At 40.9% G+C, this 14,944-nt stretch overlaps 1 protein-coding gene across 4 annotated transcripts in view; it reads left to right on the top strand.

The window, feature by feature from the left end:
- Nucleotides 1-14,944, top strand: part of NCK1 (NCK adaptor protein 1) — a 79,283-nt gene that overhangs the window by 20,348 nt on the left and 43,991 nt on the right. The gene's annotated exons all lie outside the window — the stretch shown is intronic.

Genomic DNA, 14,944 nt, shown 5'->3' with positions numbered 1-14,944 from the left:
GAGTAGGTGAGATTACAGGCAACCACCACCATGCCTGGCTAATTTTTGTGTTTTTAGTGGAGACGGATTTTCACCATGTTGGGCAGGCTAGTCTCGAACTCGTGACCTCAAGTGATCTGCCTGCCTTGGCCTCCCAAAGTGTTGGGATTACAGATGTGAGCCACTGCACCCATCTGAGTTCTTGTGTTTTAGCGGTATCTACTTAAATATTTATGTATGAAAATACTTATTTTTTAGAAGTATACACTGAAATAGTTATAGATAGAAGTTTTTTGCTTCAGAATACTTAAGGAAACAGGAATTGGTAAGAATATGGGTATCGTGGCCATGGACAAGTTTGGGCCATGAGTTGATGATTGTAGCTACTTGGTGGGGTTAAGGGATTTGCTGTCTTTAATGTATGCTTGAAATTTTACATAATAGAAATTATAAAAGGAGGGAATTGTCTTTTCCAGTTATAACTTTGGGCACATTGTTTAAACTTTTTTGAAACGTGGTCTTGCTCTGTCACCCAGGCTGGAGGGCAGTGGCTTGATCGTCTTCAGCTCCTTAAGTAGCTGGGACTACAGGTGCATACCACCGTGGCTGGTTAATTTTTGTAGTTTTTGTAGAGACGGGATTTTGCCTTTTGCCCAGGCTGGCCTTGAACTCCTGAGCTCAAGTGATTCTCCTGTCTCAGCCTCCTAAAGTGCTGGGATTATAAATGTAAGCCACTGCACCCAGCCTAGTTAAACCTTTGAAGCCTTAGTTTCTTCTGTTAAAAATGGTGATATTAATATTGACTTTATCAGTTTGGTGTGGTGATTAATGACAATGTATTAAAACCATTTAGCATACTTACTCTTTGTACTCATTGTCCAGTAAATATTTCTGAAGTGAAATCCAGTGAGATAATATAGTTAGGCATCAAGGTTAAGGGGTTTGTAGAGGGAGAAAAGGTTCTGGACTCTTTGTAGCAACCTTTCTCAAGAGAAATGTTCCTTTAGAATGTTGTAAAGTTAGAATGGCTAACTTAAAAGCTTCCATAGAGATAACATTTATTTATTTTGACATGTTTTTAGTAGGAGTTTTCTGATCTGAATGTGTACAAAATCAGCAGTACAGTGGCATTTCATCTATTCTTAACCACATCCTTTTACTGAATCTTATTCCGGAAGCATTTATAAGGCAGGTGCCCCTTTGAAAGACATTGTCATTTAAAGTAGTTTAAAAGTAAATTTTCATTTAACATTAAAATCAAATGAGGAAATACTTAAAATGGAAGCATGGTTTAATAAAATTGTATTAACACCAACTTGTTAGAGCGCCTGACTTAATGTATATGTTTTTTTGTAGTAACTTGTCTATGGATAGTATATGTTTATCCTTTTTTTTTCTTTTGCGGTAAAACTTGGTTATGGTTAGTATATACTTGTCCTTTGGTATCCATCGGGTATTGGTTCCAAGACTCCTTGAAGATACCAAACTTTGAGATGCTCTAGTCTCTTATGTAAAATGGGATAGTATTTACATATAACCTATGCCCATTCTCCTGGGTGCTTGAACTTATCTCTAGATTACCTGATACATTGTACATAGTATTTAGGTTAGTAATACTGTATTGTTCAGAGAATAATGACAAGGAAAAAAGGTCTGTATATATTCAGTACAGGTGTGTTTTTTTCTGGAATGTTTTCAATCCGCAGCTGGTCGAATTCATGGATGTGGAACCCATAGATACAGAGGGCCAACTGTACTAAGGAATTCCAGTCACAGTCTGTCGATGTCATACAAGTTTGTCTTCAGATAAACAAGAGACCTGTTAACACAGAGGAAGCTTTCTTGTATACCTTTTCATTCTCATGTTTTTAAAATTTCTTCTTTTTTTGTTCAGGGAACTTTGATAAATTACTTAGGCAGAGTTAGGAACTGTCCTGTAGCTATATAATCAGTCATTTTTTTTCTTACCTTTTTTTTTTTTTTTTTGAGATGGAGTTTCACTCTTGCTGCAGGTGCAGTCTTGGCTCACTGCAACCTCCATCTCCTGGGTTCAAGTGATTCTCCTGCCTCAGCCTCCCAAGTGGCTGGGGTTACAGGCGTGCACCACCATACCCAGCTAATTTTTGTGTTACTAGTAGAGACAGAGTTACACCATGTTGGCCAGGCTGGTGATCCACCCACCTCGGCCTCCCAAAGTGCTAGGATTAGAGATGTGAACCACTGCACCTAGCCCCTATCTTTTATATTGTATTTTATTTCTTTAGAAATGAAGTTTCACTGTGTTTTCCAGACTGGAGTGCAGTGGCTGTTCACAGGCATTATCATAGTGCACTGTGGCTTCCAACTCTTGGCCTCAAGCAGTCTTCCCACTTTATCCTCTTGAGTAGCTGGGACTACAGGGGTACACCACCATGCTCAGCATTTTTTTTCTATCTTAACATAAAATGGCAAAAAATTACTGTTGCCTTTCTCCTGATAAATAGCAGCCTAAATTAGACTGGTAGTTTGGAATAAAGGATATAGTAAAAAGGAAGGTGAGGAAAGAAGTATTTAAAAATGAAGGCAGGAAGGAGAAAATGAAGTTGGGAGATAAAGTTTATAATTTCCTGTGCCTTAATATCAACTTGCAGTGAATTAGTTGAAAATTGCTTTGCCAGTTACATGTAATTGGTGACTTTTAGCTTATTTGCCACCTGGAACAGATACAACTTCTTTAACATAAAATTCAGATACAACTGTCATTGAATTTATGTTTCCATAAAATTGGTGATGGAAGTTTTAGCATTAGGGCAGGGAAAGAGAGCTATGTCTCAGGCATTGTACTGTTTTACATTTTTTGTTAAATCCTCACAGCAACCCTGTAGGTAGGTTTTACTGAAGCACAGAGGTTAGATAACTTGCTTAATGTTACACAGATAATAAATGACAGAGCAAGAATTCAAACTGTAATGTTTCTATTCTCGTTATCTTTTAGTCATCCTGTTGCTTTGTTGTTGTTGTTGTTGTTGTTGTTGTTGTTGTTTTGAGACAGAGTCTTGCTCTTGTCGCCCAGGCTGGAGTACAGTGGCACGATCTCGATCTCAGCTCACTGCAACCGCCACCTCCTGGGTTCAAGTGATTCTTCTGCCTCAGCCTCCCAGGTAGCTGGGATTTTAGTTGCTTGCCACCATGCCCAGCTAATTTTTGTATTTTTAGTAGAGATGGGGTTTTGCCATGTTGGCCAGGCTAGTTTCTAATTCCTGACTTCAGGTGATCCGTCTTCCTCAACCTCCCAAAGTGCTGGGATTACAAGTGTGAGTCACCTCGCCTGGCCCCCCTTGCTTTATTTTCTGATTCCATTCAGTCATTAGTCTTGTTGGCTTTTTTAAAAAAAAAGTTTTATTGAGATATGATTCACATACTATACAGTTCACTCATTTAAAGTATACAATCCAGCTTTTAATATATTCAGAGTTGTGCAACCATCACCACAATATTAAAACATTTTCATCACCCCCCAAATCAATGCCATACTGATTAGTTGTCACCCCTAACCTCCCTTCTCCCTGTTCTAGGAAACCATTAATCTGCCTTCTGTCTGTATACATTTGCTCATTCTGGACCTTTCATGTAAATGGAATCATTTATATGGTCCTTTGTGACTGCTTTCTTTCACTTAGATCAATGGTTTTTAAAATTTTTTTCTTTATCTTTTTTGAGCCAAGGTCTTGCTCTGTTGCTGCAATGCTTGATCATGGCTCACTGCAACCTCCACCATCCAGGCTCAGGTGATCCTCCTACTTCAATCTTCTGAGTAGCTGGGACTGCAGGCGTGTGCCACCATGCCAGGTTAATTTTTTGATTTTTTTTTTTTTTGTAGAGATAGTCTCACTAGTCTCACTATATTGCCCAGGCTAGTCTTGAACTCCTGGGCTCAAATGATCCTCTCACCTCTGCCTCCCAAAGTGTTAGAGTTATAGGCGTGAGCCACCACACCCAGCAGCTTGATATTTTTAAAGTTCATCCATGTTATATAGCGCATATTGGTACTTCATTTCTTTTTATTGCTGAATCACATTTCATTTTATGGTTAATACCACATTTTATTTATCCATTCATTAGTTTACAGACATTTAAGTTGTTTCTCCCTTATGGCTATTATGAATAATATGGCTATTAGCATTCATGTACATATTTTTAAAAAATTATTGTGGTAAGACATAAGTAACATAAAGTTTACCGTTTTAGCCATTTTTAAGTGTATGGTATTAAGTATGTTCACATTGTTATACAACCATCACCACCATCTATTTGCATAACTTTTTCATTTTTGCCACCTGAAACTCTGTACCCATTAAACAACAACTCCCAAGTCTCCCATCCTCCCATCCTCTGGCAACTACCATTCTACTTTCTATCTCTATGAATTTGACAACTGGAACCGCATATAAGTGAAATAAATCATATAATATTTGTCCTTTATGACTGGCTTATTTCACTGAGTACAATGTCTTCAGAGTTTATTCACATTGTAACATGTGTCAAATTTTCTCCCCCACCAAAGGCTGGTACTGTTCCATTGAATCTATATTTGCTACATGTTGTTTACTCATTCAACTGATGATGGACACTGAGACGGAGTTTTGCTCTTGTTTCCCAGGCTGGAGTGCAATGGCGTGATCTCGGCTCATTGCAGTTTCCACCTCCCGGGTGATTTCTTCACTTTCTTTTCTACTGGGGATTTTACCTTCATTTCTCTCTCTTTCTTTCTTTTCTTTTTTGATTTTACCTTCGTTTCCCTCCCTTCCTCCCCTCCCTCCTTTCCTCCCCTCCCTCCCTCGCTTCCTTCCTGCCTTCCTTCCTTCCTTCCTTATAGAGAAGTCTTCATCATTATCCTCACTCTCACCAAAATCAGAATCATCCTCAGAATTTTCACCAGTTGCAAAGGCTGGTTTGGTGTCATTAGCACTGTCACCATCACTGCCTTCCAGAAGAATCTTCCTCTGCTGTACTACAGCTTTAGATGCTGCTTTTCTTTTCCCTTGAGCACCACCATCATCTTCCTCAGTAATCTTATCCAAATCTAAATAATCACTGGCTACACTGCAATTAGAGATATGAGGAGACTTATTCATTGTTTCTGTTCTACTATTGCCATGTTTTTCAGTGCTTTTATCTTGAGACTTCTGTGCATTAGTGGTGACTGTTGGGAAGTTCCTTCACTGATAGAGCTAGTGCAACTTCTAAGTCTCTCTGGTAGAGCTTGTCATTTAGGCATCTGTTTGCTTCTCTTGTAGTGGAATTTCTTGTTTCTGGAGATTGTTCAAATTAGGATTTGGTTTATCTTGTTTTAATTCCTTTGATGTTGTTCTTGATTTCTTGTTTAAAGGTACAGTTGCAGAAACAAAATAATCATCACTTTTAGTCATCAAACTGTAACTGATTGGTTTCTTATGTCTCACAGGCTGTACCACGGTCCTTTTCAAGGCTTCAGATTTACACTTCTCAAGTTCTTGTTGGCTGTAGTAGCAGTTTCAATTCCTGCCCCAAACTAGGCGTCTGCGCTCTCCCTTCATTCTTTTTTTTTTTTTTTGGAGACGGAGTTTCGCTCTGCCTCCAGGCTGGAGTGCAGTGGCGCCACGTCAGCTCACTGCAATCTCCTCCTCCCAGGTTCAAGCAATTCTCTTGCCTCAGCCTCCGGAGTAGCTGGGACTACAGGCGCACGCCACCATGCCCAGCTAATTTTTGTATTTTTAGTAGAGACAGGGTTTCACCATGTTGGCCATGATGGTCTTGATCTCTTGACCTTGGGATCTGCCTGTCTCAGCCTGGGATTACAGGTGTGAGCCACCATGCCCAGCCTCTTCCTTCACTCTTAATTGTTTCCTTTGCTGTGCAGAAGCTTTTTTGTTTAATATAATCTGTTGGCTCTAAATATGTGGATTTATGTCTGAATTCTCTGCTCTATTTCATTAGTCTGTTTGTCTCTTTGATATCAGTACCATGTTGTTTTGGTTACTATAGCCTTGTAATATATTTTGAAGTCAGGCAGTTTTGTTCTTTTTCTCAAAATTGTTTTGGTTGTTTGGACTCTTACTTGGTTTCATATGAATTTTAAGATTGCTTTTTCTGTTTCTGTGAAAAATGACATTGGTATTTTGATAGGGACTGCATTAAATCTAGAGATTGCTTTGAGCAGTATGGTCATTTTAATGATGTTATTTCTGATCCTTCAACATCGGATATTTTTCCATTTGTTTGTGGTCTCTTTATTTTATCCAGTGTTTTATAGTTTTTATAGCTGTTGTAAAAAGGGATTGCCTTCTTGATTTCTTTCTCAGCTGGTTTGTTTTATTGATATATCAAAACAGGTTTTGTATGTTGATTTTCTTTAACACTACATGACTTCACAGGTGCATATATATTGATTTATGTGTGTTGATTTTGTATTTTGAAACTTTACTGAATTTATTTAGCAGAACTAAGAGTTTTTATGGTAGAACCTAGTTTTATCTAGTTAGAAGGTTCTGTCATCAGCACAGAGGGACAGTTTGATGTCCTGTTTTCTAATTTGGTTGCCTTTTCTTTTTTTTTCCTCTTCCCTGATTGGTCTGGCTAGGACTTGCCATACTATGTTGAATATGAGTGGTTAAACTGGGCCTCCTTGTCTTGTTCTAGTTCTTAGAGGAAAGGGTTTCAACTTTGCGTATGATGTTAGCTGTGGGTTTGTCATATCTGACCTTTGTTATGTTGAGATATGTTTCTTTTATGCCTAGTTTATTACAAGTTTTTATCATGAAGGGGCACTGAATTTTATAAAGTGCTTTTCCTGTGTCTATTGTGATGAACATGTGGTTTTGTCCTTTATTCTGATGATGTTATGAATCATATTTGTTGATTTGTGTAACCATCCTTGCCTCTCTGGGATAAATCTCACTTCACCGTGGTGTATTTTTTGTTGTTGTTGTTGAGATGGAGTCTTGCCCTCTCGCCAGGCTGGAGCACAGTGGCATGATCTTGGCTCACTGCAACTTCTGCCTCTCGGGTTCAGGTGATTCCGCTGCCTTAGCCTACTCAGTAGCTGGGACTACAGGTGCACACCACCACACCCAGCTAATTTTTTGTATTTTAGTAGAGATGGGGTTTTACAATGTTGGCCAGGATGGTCTCAATCTCCTAATCTTGTGATGTGCCTACAAGTGCTGGGATTATAGGCATGAGCCACCGCCCCTGGCCATTTTTTTTTTTTTTTTCATGTTGTTGAATTCAGTTTGCTAGTGTATTGAGAATTTATATTGGCCTGTAGTTTTTAAAATTTTTATTTTTTTTCACATCCTTGTCTGGTTTTGGTGTTAAGGTGATGTTGGCCTTGTAGAATGAGTTGGGGAGAATTGGTGCTATTCTATGAGTGTTTGGTAGAATTTGACAGTGAAGATTGGGCACAGGGGCTCATGCCTGTAATCCCAGCACTTTGGGAGGCTGAGGCGGGTAGATCACGAGGTCAGGAGTTCGAGACCAGCCTGGCCAACATGGTGAAACCCCATCTCTACTAAATATACAAAAAATTAGCTGGGTGTGGTGGTGCGCACTGGTAGTCCCAGCTACTTGGGAGGCTGAGGCAGGAGAATTGCTTCCAGTCCTGGACTTCTCTTTGTTGGGAGGCTGTTTATTACAGATTAAATCTCTTTACTCATCGTCAGTCTGTTCAGGTTTCATATTTCTTCCTCATTCAGTCTTGGAGATTGTATATATCTAGGAATGTATCCATTTCCTCTCAGTTTTCCAGTATGTTAGTATATCATTATTTGTAATAGTTTTTAATGATCTTTTGTATTTCTGTGGAATCAGTTGTCTCCGTTTTCATTTCTGATTTTATTTGGGTCCTCTCTTCTTATGTTTGTTAGTCTAGCAAGTGGTTTATTGATTTACCTTTGCAAAAAATGAGCTTTTTGTTTTTCCTATGTGCTTTAGAAAAAAGTCGTTTCATTTAGTTCTGCTCTGATTTTTACTATTTCTTCTACTAATATGAGGTTTGGTTTGTTCTTTTCTAGTTCCTTAAGGTTCATTGCTAGATCATTTCTTTAAAATCTTACTACTTTTTTGATGTAGGCATTTTTTGAGACAGAGTGTCACTTAGTCACTCAGTCTGGAGTGCAGTGGCATGATCTTGGCCTACTGCAGCCTCTGTCTCCTGGGTTCAAGCAATCCTTTTGCCTCAGTCTCCTGAGTTGCTGGGAGTACAGGTGCACGCCACCACTCCTGGTCGATTTTTGTATTTTAGTAAAGATGGGGTTTCACCACTTTGCCCAGGCTGGTCTTGAGCGCCTGAGCTCAGGCAGTCCCCCAGCTTTGGCCTCCCAGAATGCTAGGATTACAGGCGTGAGCTACCACACCTGGCCTGTTACTCTTGATTTTTGGTTTTATTCCATTCTTATTTGAGAAGATACTTGATGTGACTTCAGTTTTTAAAAATTTGTTGACACTTATTTTGTGTCCTAATGTGATCTGTCCTGGAGAGTGTTTTATATGCTGATGAAAAGAATGTTAGATGAAATGTTCTGTAAATGTCTGTTAGGTCTGTTTAGTCTAATACGCAATTTAAATCCAGTGTGGCCTCTCATTTTTTTTTTTTAAAATCTAGATGATCCATTTGATGTTCACAGTTGATGTTCCTATTATTGTATTGGAATTTATCTCTCCTTGCAGATATTATATTACTTGTTTTATATATCTGGGTACTCCAGTGTTGGGTGCCTATATGTTTGGAATTGTTATATCTTCCTCCTCCTGAATTTTCCCTTTATCCTTATATAATGACTGTCTCTTTTTATTGTTTTTGACTTAAAGTTTGTTTTGTTTGATACAACTGTAGCCACTCCGAGTCACTTTTGGTTTCTGTTTGCATGGAATATTTTTTTCCATCTTTTACTTTCAGCCTATTTGTTTTTACAGGTGAGATGAGTTTCTTATAGGTAGTACATAGTTGGGTCATGCTTTAAAAACATTAAAAAAATCTCTTTATTCAGTCTACGTATTTTTATTTTCTTAAGACAGTTTCGTTCTTATTGCCCAGGCTGGAGTGCAATGGTGTGGTCTTGACTCACTGTAACTTCTGCCTCCTGGGTTCAAGTGATTCTACTGACTTAGCCTCTCAAGTAGCTGGGATTACAGGCACCCACCAACTTGCCCAGCTAATTTTTGTATTTTTAGTAGAAATAGGATTTCACCATGTTGGCCTGCCTGGTCTCGAACTCCTGACCTCAGGAGATCCACCTGTTTCTACTTCCCAAAGTGATGGGATTACAGGTGTGAGCCACACCATGTCCAGCCAAATCAGTCTGTGTCTTTTAAGTAGAAGATTTGATCAGTTTACATTCAGAGTTATTGATAAGTGAAGGCTTATTTCTGTCATTAATTGATTTATGGCTGTTTTTTATATTATCTGTTCCTTCTTTGTCTCTCATTATTTATCATTTTGGTTTGGTAGTTTTCTGTAGTTGTGAGTCTCTTCCTGTTTGTGCATTTACTCTATCAGTGGTTTTTATATTGTGTTTTCATGATGGTAGATACTGTTCCTTTGCTTCTGGATGTAGGACTTTAAGCATTTCTTTTAGGACCAATCTAGTGGTGATATATTTCCTCAGCTTTTGCTTGTTTGGAAAATACTTTATTTCCTACTCATTTGTGAAGGATAACTTTGCTGGGTATAGTATCCTTGACTGACAGTTGTTTTTTTTTTCCCCCCTTAATTTATGTCTTTTTTAGATGGAGTCTCACTCTGTTACCCAGGCTGGAGTAGTAGTGCAATCTCGGCTCACTGCAGCCTCTGCGTCCGGGGTTCAAGTGATTCTTCTACCTCAGCCTCCTGAATAGCTGGGGTTACAGGCATGTACTACTGTGCCCAGCTAATTTTTGTATTTTTAGTAGAGGTAGGGTTTTACCATGTTGGCCAGGCTGGATGTCTAAATTTCTTGCTAGACTTGGGAAATTTTTACTTATTATTTTATGAAACAGATTTTTTAACATTTTTGTTTTCTCCTGAAACACTGAAAATTTGAATATTTGGTTACCTAATGGTGTGCCATATGTCACATAGGCTTTTCTCATTCTTCTTAATTATTACTTTCTGTCTCGCTAGCTTTTTTCTAAAGGCCTTTCTTAATGTTCTGAGAATCTTTCATCTGCTCAATCTAGTCTGTTGTTGACACTTTCACATGTGTTTTGTATTTTGTTCAGTGAAATCTTCAGTTCCAGAGTTCCTGTTTGGTTTTTCTCTCTTTTTTTAAAGATGGAGTTTTGTTCTGTCGCCCAGGCTGGAGTGCAATGGCCCAGTCTCGGCTCACTGCAACCTCCAACCCCTGGGTTCAAGCGATTCTCCTGCCTCAGCTTCCTCAGTAGCTGGGATTATAGGCATGCGTCACCACGCCCAGCTAATTTTTGTATTTTTAGTAGAGACGGGGTTTCGCCATGTTGGTCTGGTTGGTCTTGATCTCCTGACCTTGTGATCTGCCCGCCTAGGCCTTCCAAAGTGCTAAGATTACAGCCATGAGCCACTGCACCTGGCCTAGTTTTTCTTTCTCTTTTTTTTTTTTTCTTGCGATGGAGTCTAGCTCTGTTGCCCAGGCCAGAGTGCAGTGGCGTGATCTCAGCTAACTGCAGCCTTCACCTCCTAGGTTCAAGTGATTCTCTTGCCTCAGCCTCCTGAGTAGCTGGGACTATACGGATGCCTGCCACCACACCTAACTAATTTTTTTGTGTTTTTTTGTAGAGATAGGTTTTACCATGTTAGCCAGACTTGTCTTGAACTCCTGACCTCAAGTGATCTGCTTGCCTTGGTCTCCCAAAATGCTGGGATTGATTACAGGCATCAGCCACTGTGCCCAACCTAGTTTTCCTTTATGATACATGGTTTCTTTAGTAAATTTCTCCCTCATAGCCTTAATTGTTTTTCTGATTTCTTTGTGTTGTTTTTCAGAATTCTCTTATATCTTTTTTTTTTTTTTTTGAGACAGAGATGGGGTTCTGGCATGTTGGCCAGGTTGGTGTTGAACTCCTGGTCTCAAGTGATCTGCCTGCCTCGGCCTCCCAGAGTGCTAGGATTACAGGCGTGAGTCACAGTGCCTGGCCTCAGAATTCTCATATCTTACTGGGCTTCTTTAAAATCAATATTTTGAGTAATTTTTCTGGGATTTCATGAATTTCTTTTTACCCCTGAGATAGGGTCTCAATTTGTTGCCCAGGCTGGAGTGCAATGGTGTGATCATAGCTCAGTGCAGCCTCAACCTCCCTGGGCTCAGGTAATCCCCCCACCTCAGCCTCCCAAGTTGCTGGGACTACAGGTGCATGCCACCACACCTGGCTAATATTTGTGGGTTTTTTAGAGAGGGGTCTCACTATGTTGCTCTGGCTGGTTTTGAACCACTAGGCTGAAGCAATCTGCCTGCCTCAGTCTCTCAAAATGCTAGAATTACAACTGTGAGCTACCTAACCTAGACAGATTTTTTTTGATTGGGATGTGTTGCTTGTGAATTATTGTTGTCTTTGAGGTGTCATGCTTCCTTGCTTTTTCATGTTTCCTGTGTCCTTACACTGATACCTGTGCCTCTGGTGTAACAGTCGCTCCTTCTAATTTTTTGAATTTTCTTTCCTAGGGGAGAACATTTTCCTGAAGATGTATCTGTGGTGTTGGTTGAGTATGGCATTTTGGCTTTGATTCTAGGTATGAGTCATAGTAGAGTCTCTGTGTGATTTCCTTGGATGTGAATGGTGTCAGTGGTATTTGTGATTTCTTAGGTGGCTTAGATCGTGGTTATTAGTGGAGGCTGTAATAAAGTTTTTTTTAGGCCAGGCGCAGTGGCTCAAGCCTGTAATCCCAGCACTTTGGGAGGCCGAGGCGGGTGGATCACGAGGTCAACAGATCGAGACCATCCCGGTCAACGTGGTGAAACCCCGTCTCTACTAAAAATACGAAAAAATCAGCTGGGCATGGTGGTGCGTGCCTGTAATCCCAGCTACTCAGGAGGCTGAGGTAGGAGAATTGCCTGAACCCCGGAGGCGGAGGTTGCGGTGAGCCGAGATGGTGCCATTGCACTCTAGCCTGGGTAACAAAAGTGAAACTCTATCTCAAAAAATAAATAAATAAATAATAAAAAAATAAAGTTTTTTTTAAATAAAAGAAAATTTTAACTTTCAATAAAAGAGGTCTCATTATGTTGCCCAGACTGGTCTCAAAGTCCTGAGCTCAAATATCCTCCCACCTCAGCCTCCCAAAGTGCTAGGATTGTAGGTGTGAGCCACCATGCCTAGCCTGTGATAAAGTTTTGCTGAGGTCTGGGTGGCCAAGTAGGCTAGCCCTCAGGCCCCATGGTGGCACCAGTGAGCTGAAATTGCCTGTCCTTGGGCTTCAGGGCAGCATATACTGGTACCAGTGTTAGCAGGTTCAGACAAGCCAATTATTGAGCCTCCAGGTGTCTTGCTTGGGTACGAGGAATGGCACAAGTGAGCCAGGCAGGTTAACAGGTTTTTAAGCCTCTGTGTAGTAGGCATGGTGTGGATGATGGCAGTAGCAGTGGTGGGATAACCTTTAGGACCCAAGTTGTCTATGCTGGTGTAGGCAGCGGCTGTGATGGGCTGGGCAGGCTAATCCCCAGGCTTGCAGGTAGCATTTGTGGTTTGTTGCCAGCTGTGGTGGTAGAGGCAGGTTGAATAGGTCCAATCTCAGACCCTGGGAGGAGTGCTTAGGTGCCAACAACGGTGGTCTAGGCTGGGTGATTCCTAAGCCCATGCATTGCATGCTTGGGTACTGAGGGGGATGGAGCCAGGTTGTTGGAGCCTGTCCTGAGACTTCCCACTGGTACATGCAGGTACTGGCTATAGTAGGCAGGGGAGAGTGATCCTCAGACTGCCATCAGAGTGCTCTGGTGGCAGCTGCAGGGATTGTGCTGTGGCTTTGTTACTGAGAAGGGTGGGGTTGCCGTCAGGGGGAGCATTTGTAGGCAGGTGGCTTGGTGGGGCACATTCTTTGCTTGTGCCTTGTTCAGTGGGATTTTTCCTCAGTGCATAAAAATACATGGGTCCCCCTCTGCTACAGTGTAGAGAGACAGTTGTTGCCAGTGGCTGTGGCCTTGAATCCTGTGGAGCAGCTGTCGGTGGAGAATGTCAGTGGGGGCTCCAGGGATATGGAGATGCAGGATCTGTTGGGTTCCTGGACATGGCAAAGTCTGGTGGGGGCTGGGCTCTCAAAAACTGGGGGTTTGTGGGACTTAGAGTGAGCTCTCTCTGGAATAATGTTGTTGCATGGTTTCTAGGCATCTCCTTATGTTAGACTCAGGGCCTGCAGCAGTTGAGGGGTTCTCCCATGGCTAGGATTATAAGAGTCTGGTGGGAATGTGGACCTCTGGAGGTCTCTCATCTTTTCCCAGGTAGTCTCTGCAGGCTCTCCACCGATCCTGGTTGAGTAGGCTGCCTTGCCTCCTCCTCCTTTCTTGCTTTCAGTGTTTCTTGTCACCTCCCTGCTGAATTCCAGTGTTCTCTCTTTGATGATATGTTTGAAGTGTGATTATCTCCTGACTATTTTGTTTCCTCTCCGTGGAGAAGGCAAGTACCATATGCGTGTAGTCAGCAATCTTGAAGCTCCTCCCTATGTACCCTATGTACCCTATGTAAATATGTCTATTTACATAGGGCGCACATGTCCACAACGATATCATTTTGTCGTATTAACGTTCCTTTACCAGTAACTGCAGGGACCCATATAGTTTTAGTAATTAATTGAATCAAGTATTTTTTAAAATAGATTTTTAAAAAATTTTATTTATTTCTTTGAGACTGCGTCTCGCTCTGTTACCCAGGCTGGAGTGTAGTGGCGTGATCCTGGCTCACTGCAACCTTTGCCTCTTGGGTTCAAGTGATTCTCCTGCCTCAGCCTCCCGAGTAGCTGGGACTACAGGCATGCGCCACCACACCCAACTAATTTTTTTTACTTTTTGTAGAGATGGGGTTTCACTGTGTTAGCCAGGATGATCCGGATCTCCTGACTTCATGATCCACCCACTTTGGGCTCCCAAAGTACTGGGATTACAGGTGTGAGCCACTGTGCCTGGCCTAAAATTAGTTTTTAAAAATATTAGAATGGATAATGTATGCATGCTTTAAGTACAAAGGAGTTTTAAAATACAAAGCCTTGGTCAAAAATGGGATAAATTTATCTGAAGAATTAGTGGACTAGATGCACAGTTTGCAGAGTGGGGATGAGGCTACAGTGCCAGCATTTGGATATGGAAACAGAGTTGAGGTGGTTCTGAATTCATGTTCTATAGGATCATCAGAGCTGAAAGAGTCACACATGAAACTGGAGACCAAATCTGTGGATACTGAGTAAAACAAGGGATAAGTTGTTCCATCTGTTAAAGGGGGCAAACTGGTACTGATTACTGCCAATGTGGTGACAGCTAACTCCAAAGGAGATTGACAATGTATCCTTTTTATTGTGCTTGCCATGTCCCTTGGTCAAAATTGATAGTTTTAGGAAGAAGAGAACAATTTCTGTATGGTAAGGTACAACAATTATAAGAACATTACAAAAGAATTTCAGATTTAGTGGGATACGTACAGTGTAGTGTACATATAGTGCTGTGATTTTAATTTGTTCCCTAAAGTTAATGTGTTGGAAAGTTGATGCAGTGGTGTTGGGAGGTGCGGCGTAATGGAAGGTGTTTGGGTCTTGAGGGCACTGCCCTCATGAATGAATTAATGCTGTTATCTTAGGAGTAGGTTCCATGACTCCCCCTTTTCCCCACCCCAGCCATTTGATGCCTTCCTCTTTGTTGTCATGCAGCAGGAATGCCTTCACCAGATGCTGGTGTCTTTATTTTGAACTCTCAGCCTCCAGAACTATGAGGAAATAAATTTCTGTCCTTGATAAATACTCAATCTCAGATATTCTGTTATAGCAGCATAAAATGGACTAAGACAGTAAGAGAGAGGC

The sequence above is a fragment of the Saimiri boliviensis genome, chromosome 9 (genome assembly GCF_048565385.1).
Source record: "Saimiri boliviensis isolate mSaiBol1 chromosome 9, mSaiBol1.pri, whole genome shotgun sequence".
Classification (NCBI taxonomy): Eukaryota; Metazoa; Chordata; class Mammalia; order Primates; family Cebidae; genus Saimiri; species Saimiri boliviensis.
The sequence above is the reverse complement of the archived record's forward strand: the minus strand, read 5'-3'. Positions and strand labels throughout refer to the sequence as shown.